Genomic DNA, 8,075 nt, shown 5'->3' on the forward strand with positions numbered 1-8,075 from the left:
AAAACATTCAGGACATCCCTGGTATATTTCAGATCTGGCCATACGGAGCTGCCAGCACTCAACCAGCCTGGGCGTACGGAAGGGGAAATTTCATCTCCCTCCAACTGAACTTGTGAGTGCCAAGAGATATTAACACTCACTATTATCATGTATAATCTTAGGCTTCATGTTTCACATACCCGAAAGAAGGCAGCCGGGAACACTAACATCCCCCCAGCCCTAGAATCGGGATCTCTGGGGTTTTTCTGTCCTCCCAGGTACGGGAAGGGCCCGCAGCATGGGTGAGTCAGCAAGGGTCCCAAGTCAGAAGGACTGACTCAGGGTCCTGCCCCTCCCCTCTCATGACTGGCCGCCTTCATGCCTCGTTCTGGGTGGGGTATGGAATGCTTTGCTCACCGGAGTCCAAACGCCACGTCCTGCCGAGCTCAGGAGGAATTTCACATTCTCTGTACAAACCCAGCCTGTGGCGGGATCTGACCCCTGGCCTCTCCCTGAGAGCAGCTTCCCCGCTGCTGGCTGACTGCCCTGAGCTCTGGGAGGGGAGGAGTTGTGGTGGCCCTCACCAGGCTCACGCTGGTCTCCACGGCTCCGTGTCTCGCCAGCTCCTGGATGTTGACACAACTGATTCTGGGCAGCTTTCTTGGCCTGGGCAGGGACAAAAGTGGCCTGAGGTCCTCCAAAACCCATCTGAACACAGCATAAACCAAGTCAGAAGCTAAATGACCCATTTTGGGGGAGTGGGGAGGAGTGGATATTCAGGGTCTAAATCCAGATAGAGCATTGACATGGAAATTGCTCTTTGAACTGAGGAGGGAAGGAGCAGAAACGTACTAGAAAAATGGGTGAGCAACATGCGCAGACAGTTCACTGAAAAAAGAAAGGCAAATGGCTCGAACATAGAACACGGCATTCGGTCTCACCCTTAGAGAAATGCATATTAACACTTCATCAAACCATCATTCCTCGCTTATTAAATTGGCAAAACCCCAAAGCGTGATGGTTCACTCTGAGATGATGCTGTGGGAGCGCAAAATGGCAGGGAACTCGACATCCAAGCCAGTGGGGTAGGCAAGTGCCCCTTGACAACCCTCCGCCCCCGTCTCACTCCAGGGATCGACCCTGAGCAAAGGAGAACATGGTTACTCACTGTGGCAAAAGCAAAAGCAAAAGATGGGAAGAACCCAAATGCCCACCAGTAGGGGACCCGTTGAATGAACTGGTGGGTCCCATCCCGAGTAGTACATAGTGTTACCTTTTCTGTAAGAAAGAAACAGAGATAGTAACTAGGTATTGACGCGGCTGTGGCGTGAGCTGGGGAAGATAGGTAGACTTTTAGGAGTAAGTCCTTTCTTATCATCTTAACTTTTGAACTTAGTAAACGTCTTACAGATTTGAAAGTAAAATTAAACAGAAGGGAAAAAAGCAAACCCTAAAACCAGATACAAAAAGAAGCAGATGAACCTAACTCCATGTTAAACTGATAATATTAATTTTCAGGAGGGAATTACTACTTCAAACAACTTCTAAGTACAATATTCTGACTAGAGTGGAATTTATGCTAAGGAGAAAAAAGACATTTTAAAAGAAAATTTCGATTGCACTTAGTCATTTTATTGCTAGAAGTAATATTAGTATTGTAACTTTGAAACTATTTTATTTTTGTAGAATAAAGCAAATAAGAAAATATATTAATTTTACTAGAAACCTGGGTGCCTGGGTGGCTCAGTGGGTTAAGCCGCTGCTTACGGCCCAGGTCATGATCTCAGGGTCCTGGGATCGAGTCCCGCATCGGGCTCTCTGCTCGGCAGGGAGCCTGCTTTCCCCTCTCTCTCTGCCTGCCTCTCTGTCTACTTGTGATCTCTCTGTCAAATAAATAAATAAAATCTTTAAAAAAAAAATTTTACTAGGAACCGAGATCTTCAGTATAAGAGAGCAGAGACACAAATAAAAAATAAATTTAGAAAATAAAACATGCAGTATTAAATTAGCATTAAAAATTATAATACAGGTGCATGGTTTTAGAAAGTTTATTTTCTATCTCTGTTCTCTGAAAAGCACATAAAAGGGTACGGTACCTAGCTGGCTCAGTGAGTAGAGCATATGACTCTTTTTTGAGCCCAAAGTGGGGCTTGAATTCACGGCATTGAGATCAAGACCTGAGCTGAGCTCCACAGTCGGATGCTTAACTGACTGAGTCATCCGGGTGCCCCAAGCATGTGACTCTTGATCTTGGGGTCATGGGTTCGAGCCCCATGTTGGGGAGAGAGTTCACTTAAAAAAAAAAAAAAAAGAAAAAGAAAGAAAGAAAAGCAAATAAAGCAGTGATATTCCAGTGACAGTGAGTTCATGTCATGCCCAGGTCTTGGGTTCTAAACACTATGCAGGAAAAGTACAAGAAGAGTCTGGAACATTCTGTGTCAGAAAGCAGAGAGATGACGCCTTGGGAGGGCTCTGACCATCAGCGTCTGCGTCCGCGTCTACCCATGCAATGGCTCCTGGGAGCCTTGCCTCCAGCGACATCTTGACGTCCTCAGCGTCCTCAGCCCCCTTGCCCTCCACAGTGGGGTCGTCCAGGCTGTCTGGGTCTGAAGAGCCAGGCCCGAGTCGCAGTGCCATCCGAGGGCCTCGCCACCACCCCCCTGTGCTGCACATGGTCCTGGAGGCACTGCAGGCCGGAGAGCAGCGCCGGGGCACCTCTGTGGCCGCCATCAAGCTTTACATCCTGCAGAAGTACCCTACGGTGGACAGCCTCCGGTTCAAGTACCTGCGGAAGCAGGCCCTGGCCACGGGCGTGCGCCGCGGTCTGCTCCTCAGGCCCACCAACTCCAAGGCCAGGGGTGCCACTGGCAGCTTCAAATTGGTTCCCAAGCATAAAAGGAAAGTCCAACCCAGGAAGACATCCACCATGACAGCCCCCAGGAAGCCCAGTGAGGTCAAGGAGAAGGTCCCTAAGAAACCAAGAGAGGCAAAGAAGGACCCTTCCAACCCAGCTGAGGTGAAAAGGGGACCAAAGAAGCCTCGAGAGGCAAGGATGGCTCCTCCCAAACCAGGTGCAGCCAAAGAGAAGGCTCCCAAGAAAGGCGGCCAGACCAAAGACCAAGAGGCAAGAGTGAGTGAGGCCAGGAAGGCCTCTCAACAGCCAGACAAGGCCCCATGGGCTCCTCCCAGTGCCACTGGGCTCAGTGAGAAGCCAAAGGTCAAAGGCAGAAAGAAGAGCCAAGGTGGTGAGGCCCCCAGGAAGACAAAAGCTGGGAGTCAGAGTATAAAATCCACAGTCCCTAAGGCAAGAATGGTGCTGCTTCTCCAGCCAAAAAGAAGGAAAACCACATCCCTAAAGAGGTCATTGCCCATGTGGCCAAGGAGGGGCCCAAAGCCAAGGCCTCTGCTCGTCCCGGGGTGGTGGGTCTAAGACGGTACCTGAACCCCTGGCCAGGAAGATAGAGGCCCCCAAGGGCTCAAGGAGGCTGGGCATGCCCACCAAGGCCTCATCATCCAAACTGGCCAGTAGGAAGGCAGAGGCTGAAAGCTAGAGCTGGGGTAGAGACACGGAAATCCTACCCGAGTTTTTATTCCCCAAGAAACTGTCACTCTATTTATTTCATTGTAACCTATTTATCAATAAAGAATTTTTTCCGTCACAAAAAAAAAAAAAAAAGAAAGCAGAGAGATACTCAAAGATCACTGGAAGTCATGTCAACAGAACACAGCAGCCAAATGGGAAGAGCATCCTCGGAACAGATGTGGCCCCATTTGAGCCAAATCACAGAGAACAATGACGGTAACTAATTAATACTAAGAGTCCTTCGGGATGTCCTGCCAAAATTAAATACAGAGGTCAGGGGTGAGGAAAACTCTCTCTTTTTAAATGGTGAAGGTCTATTTGCACACATAAAAAGAGTGATGGAATTAGGAATATGTTTTACAAACTCCAACGTAATAATTAAGGCAAAGATCGTCGACAGATGCCAAAATCATTAAGTCAGAGGCCATTGTGGCACTGCCCAGTGCCAAAGTAGCATTCCACACGATTACTGACTTCAAAGAGAAAAATGTGCCTGGAGGTCTACCTTCGGCTCAGGTCATGATCTCAGGGTCCTGGGATTGAGCCCCACATCGGGCGCCCTGCTCGGCAGGGAGTCTGCTTCTCCCTCTCCCTCTGCAGCTCACCCACTCCCAGGTGTGCTGTCCCTCTCACTCTGTCTCTCTCAGATGGGTAAATACAAATCTTTTACAAAATCAAAAATTTAAAAATGTTAAAAAAAAGAAATATGAAGCTCAAGGAACAAATGAAATAACCCCATTTGGATGCAATTAGATAATATGGGACCTTCTACAGAGTCTCTTCAAAACGCTGGCATCATTGATCTGTCTACGTAATTTGGGGGGCCCAACACAAAGGGCAAATGTGGGGTCTCATGTTCAAAAAGCAAGAAAACAGAGCTGTTAAAGATACTCCTTTCTTGCACGGTTTCTCTCTCTCTCGATTGGTCATCATGTTTTTTAGGCGTTACTTAGTGCTATCTCAAGAAAAGAGAAGTAGAATTTTACGTTACTGGCATGTAATATATGTAAACTCAATATTGCACAATGCCACTTTTAAACACAAAGGTAGAAACATTTAACTCGGATGTGGAAATACTGAAATGACACATTTCATGTTTTGTACTTTGTACATGCATGGGTATTTGATTCTTATCACAACAGTGGAAACGTTGCACAAACTAACAACTGTGTTTGTGTCATTTCTTGATACACTCTGCCAACCCTCTCTACCATCCATGTATTTATAAATAAGGAGTTAGGGACGCCTGGGTGGCTCAGTCAGTTAGGCGTCTGCCTTCAGCTCAGGTCATGATCCAGGGTCCTGGGATCAAGTCTGGCGCTGGGCTCCTGGCTCAGCCGGAAGTCTTCTCCTCCCCCTTCCCCTCCCCCTGCTCATGCTTGCAGTCACTCTTTCTCTGAAATAAATAAATAATCTTTGAAAGAAGGAAAGGAAAGGGAGAGAGGGAAGAAGGAAGGAAGGAAGAAAGGAAAGAAGGAAGAAGAGAGTACTGGAAGGAAAAGACGGCTCTATCTTTCCCTTTCCTTGAATGTCCTCTTCTGCAGTGTGTAAGTTACAGGGACACTGTAAGGGATGTGAGGTAGTAGGGAAGGGTGTGACGGAGTCCGTTGGTCACGTGTGTTTCTTAGACTCTCTCTTGCCTTCTTTCTGCATTTGAAGCCAGTTCTGGTTTGAATAGAACGCCTCTGGTTTGAACAAAGGGGCCCACTTACTCTGTTGTAGATGTAACATCCATCATGGGTCCACTGGAACTGTGTGCTCACGGGGCTCTGGGGACAAGATCCACGGATGGGTGGCCCGGAATGGCAGCTCACACACGTATTGCACGTTTCTCTTCCGCTCGTGCACGTAATCCGCGGTCTGCTTATCAGACTTCACTTACGAGTTAAAGATGAAATTTCAGGAGAAACGAAGAATTTCAGGAAAGCGGTAGCAGAACATCAAACCAAGCACTGGGTCCTCGTGAGCACCCAGGGCCCTGGGCAAATGCACAGATCACACATGCGTGGTCACGGGGGAGAAAAGGAGGGCGGAGAGCTCCAACTCAGAGGTTGGCAACCTATAGCTCATAGGACAAATCTAGCTCATTGCTTTTTTGGGTTTTGTTTGTTTGTTTGTTTGTTTTGTACAGCTGTGAGCTGGGACAGTCTTTTGTGTTTTTCAGTGGTTGTTAATCTAAGTACCGACCTTGATTTTGCTTCTTGGTTTGGAAAATGTGAAATATTTACTATCTGGCCCTTTCCAGAAACAACCAGACCCTTGCTCTAGATTAAAAGAGACTAAAGAAGAAAGAAAACAGTGCAAAGAGCAAAACAACTCAAGGCAACGGGGAGCTTTAATTTGATCCTTGTTTGGGAGAGAAGACAGAAAAAGACATTCTTGGCACAATGGAGGAAAATTTGAATACATATTTGGAAATTGTATGCACGGTCCTTGTATGTTCCTTCAACTTTTTTGTACCTTTGAATTTTCTCATAATAAGAAGTTGGGGAAAATACCCAGCCCTGCCTGATGGATTTCCCTGCCTATTGGGGATTCGAAATTACTGCAACACGGGTTAGATTTGAAACATACCACGAGTGACATTAGAATGCAGGGACATGTTATGGGCCCAGGCCTAGCACGGGGAGTGCCCTTACTCCTGTTGGCGGTTCCCAGAGAGCAGTCAGGTTTTAATGTTTAACAATTGGATCTCCAGGAACGGAAAAACCAACTTACAGCGTTTCCAGTCTCTGTGGTATAAATGCTCCCACCACAGCTGATACCAAACTCCCGTTATGTCACTGAACTTGAAGTTGAAAGGACGTCGACCCAATCGACGTCACAAGTCACAAGTCTGTTGGCCACTGCAGTGTGGCCCGACAGAGCGTCACATCTGACAAAAGGCATCTTGATTCCTCAGGGGTCACTGAATTGGAGTTAAGGTATTGGGGGAGGAATGGTTGGAATCTGGACCCCGAGAAAGAAACAGCAAATCAGCTAAGACTTAGGGTTAGAAGATCCTCCTGCCAGAGCCAGCGCCTTCCCTGCCAGGATCCTGGGGCTCATCCCTGGGCTCCCGAGGGTTCAGCAGCTCCGGGCCCAATGCTACACCTCCCAGCAGATGGCTCACCACTTCCAGACCACCCACAGCACACCTTCTTCCCTGACAGCCCAGGCTTCCCGGGCTCTCCGTTCGCCACCCAGAATCTGAACTCTTCTGTCTGGGTTTCCTCTCCTTGTTGCTCTCCATTCCCTGGGCCAGCCCAGCCTGCACCCTCCCCTCTGCGGGGGGGGGGGGGGGGCTCTATTCCCCGCCCCACAGGCACAGCCTACTTCTTCTCTCCCCACAGATTCTCCCTCACAGGCCCCTGGCTTGGGATGTCCTGCTCTGTCTTCTCTAGCTAAATTCCGGAGTCCGGAGTGGGGTTCAACACCTGCGCACTCCAGGAAGCCCTCCCTGACTGCTCCGGCTCCGACTTCTTGCTTAACCGCCTTGCTGGGGGGATCGCCTCCATCAGTCATCACCTCCAGGCCCACGCCTACCTTTATCTTCACCGGCTTCATCTCCCACATCACCTCTACCATCCCCTGGTATGGGTCCCCTGCATCCACCGCCCCTTCCGCCGTCACCTCCCCCGGCGACGCTCCTTCCCCGTCAGTGTCCCCATCGTGACCACCACTACCTGTCACCTCCGCCGCCGCCTTTCTCTCCTCTACGCTTGGCTCCTCCTCCTCCTTCTAACAATCAGATCTTTTCTCAATGCTCTCCCTGCCCCTCCCCCCGACCCTGAACGTAAAAACTTCACATCTGACCCCTGCCCGTGAGTGATATCTGTGGAAAAATCAGCTTTTTTTCTGTTGAGCTAAAGAGACCTGGAGGAAAAAAGTGGGCTCAGGGACGGCTCAAAGCCCACGGACAAGGGCGTCCGTAGTCCTTCTCAGGGACTAGAGGTTGGCACATATGGGTGCGGACGGGGGAAGAGAGCGGGGTTGGTCATGGTCCACCCATGGGTGCAGCCAGTGGGGACGGGAGTAGTAGCCATGCCCGCCAGGTTGGACGGAGGGGTCTGTCTGACCCAGCCCTTGGTCCGCCCGGTCTGCAAAGCTTGCGGGGAAAGCCTGCTGGTGCTCCAAGACGCCGGCCTCAAGCGGTTAGGCCTCCATCCCAAACATCCCCAGCTTCCCTTAATAATCGCTCTGCCCTCCCGCCCCTGAAGTGATCAAAACCCTCCTTGAACCCATTTCTGTTTGCCTCCCTCCCATCTCTAGGGTGGATTAGCTCCAGATGTTTGCAGCTTCCTGGGTAAAGGACGGCTTTCTGCCATTCCTCCCCAAGCACCACTTGCTAAGCTCGTCGGGGGTCCTCCCTGCTGCCGCCGCTTGGAAGTGCCGAGCCTTTTCCACAAGCTTCCTGACACGAACGCTTTCTTCTCAATTCTCTTGAGAGCGAACAAGATGAGTACTGACATCTGTTTTCCACCTGGGTCCTCTGTGCTCTGATAGGGGTCCTTGTTCTTTCCAGGACCTCCTT

At 49.6% G+C, this 8,075-nt stretch overlaps 1 pseudogene; it reads left to right on the plus strand.

Moving 5' to 3' along the window:
- Window positions 1–2,488: 2,488 nt before the first annotated feature.
- LOC123943316 lies at window positions 2,489–3,530 on the plus strand (annotated as a pseudogene).
- The last annotated feature ends 4,545 nt before the right edge of the window (window positions 3,531–8,075 follow it).

Source organism: Meles meles, chromosome 6 (assembly GCF_922984935.1).
Source record: "Meles meles chromosome 6, mMelMel3.1 paternal haplotype, whole genome shotgun sequence".
In the NCBI taxonomy this organism is placed as follows: domain Eukaryota; kingdom Metazoa; phylum Chordata; class Mammalia; order Carnivora; family Mustelidae; genus Meles; species Meles meles.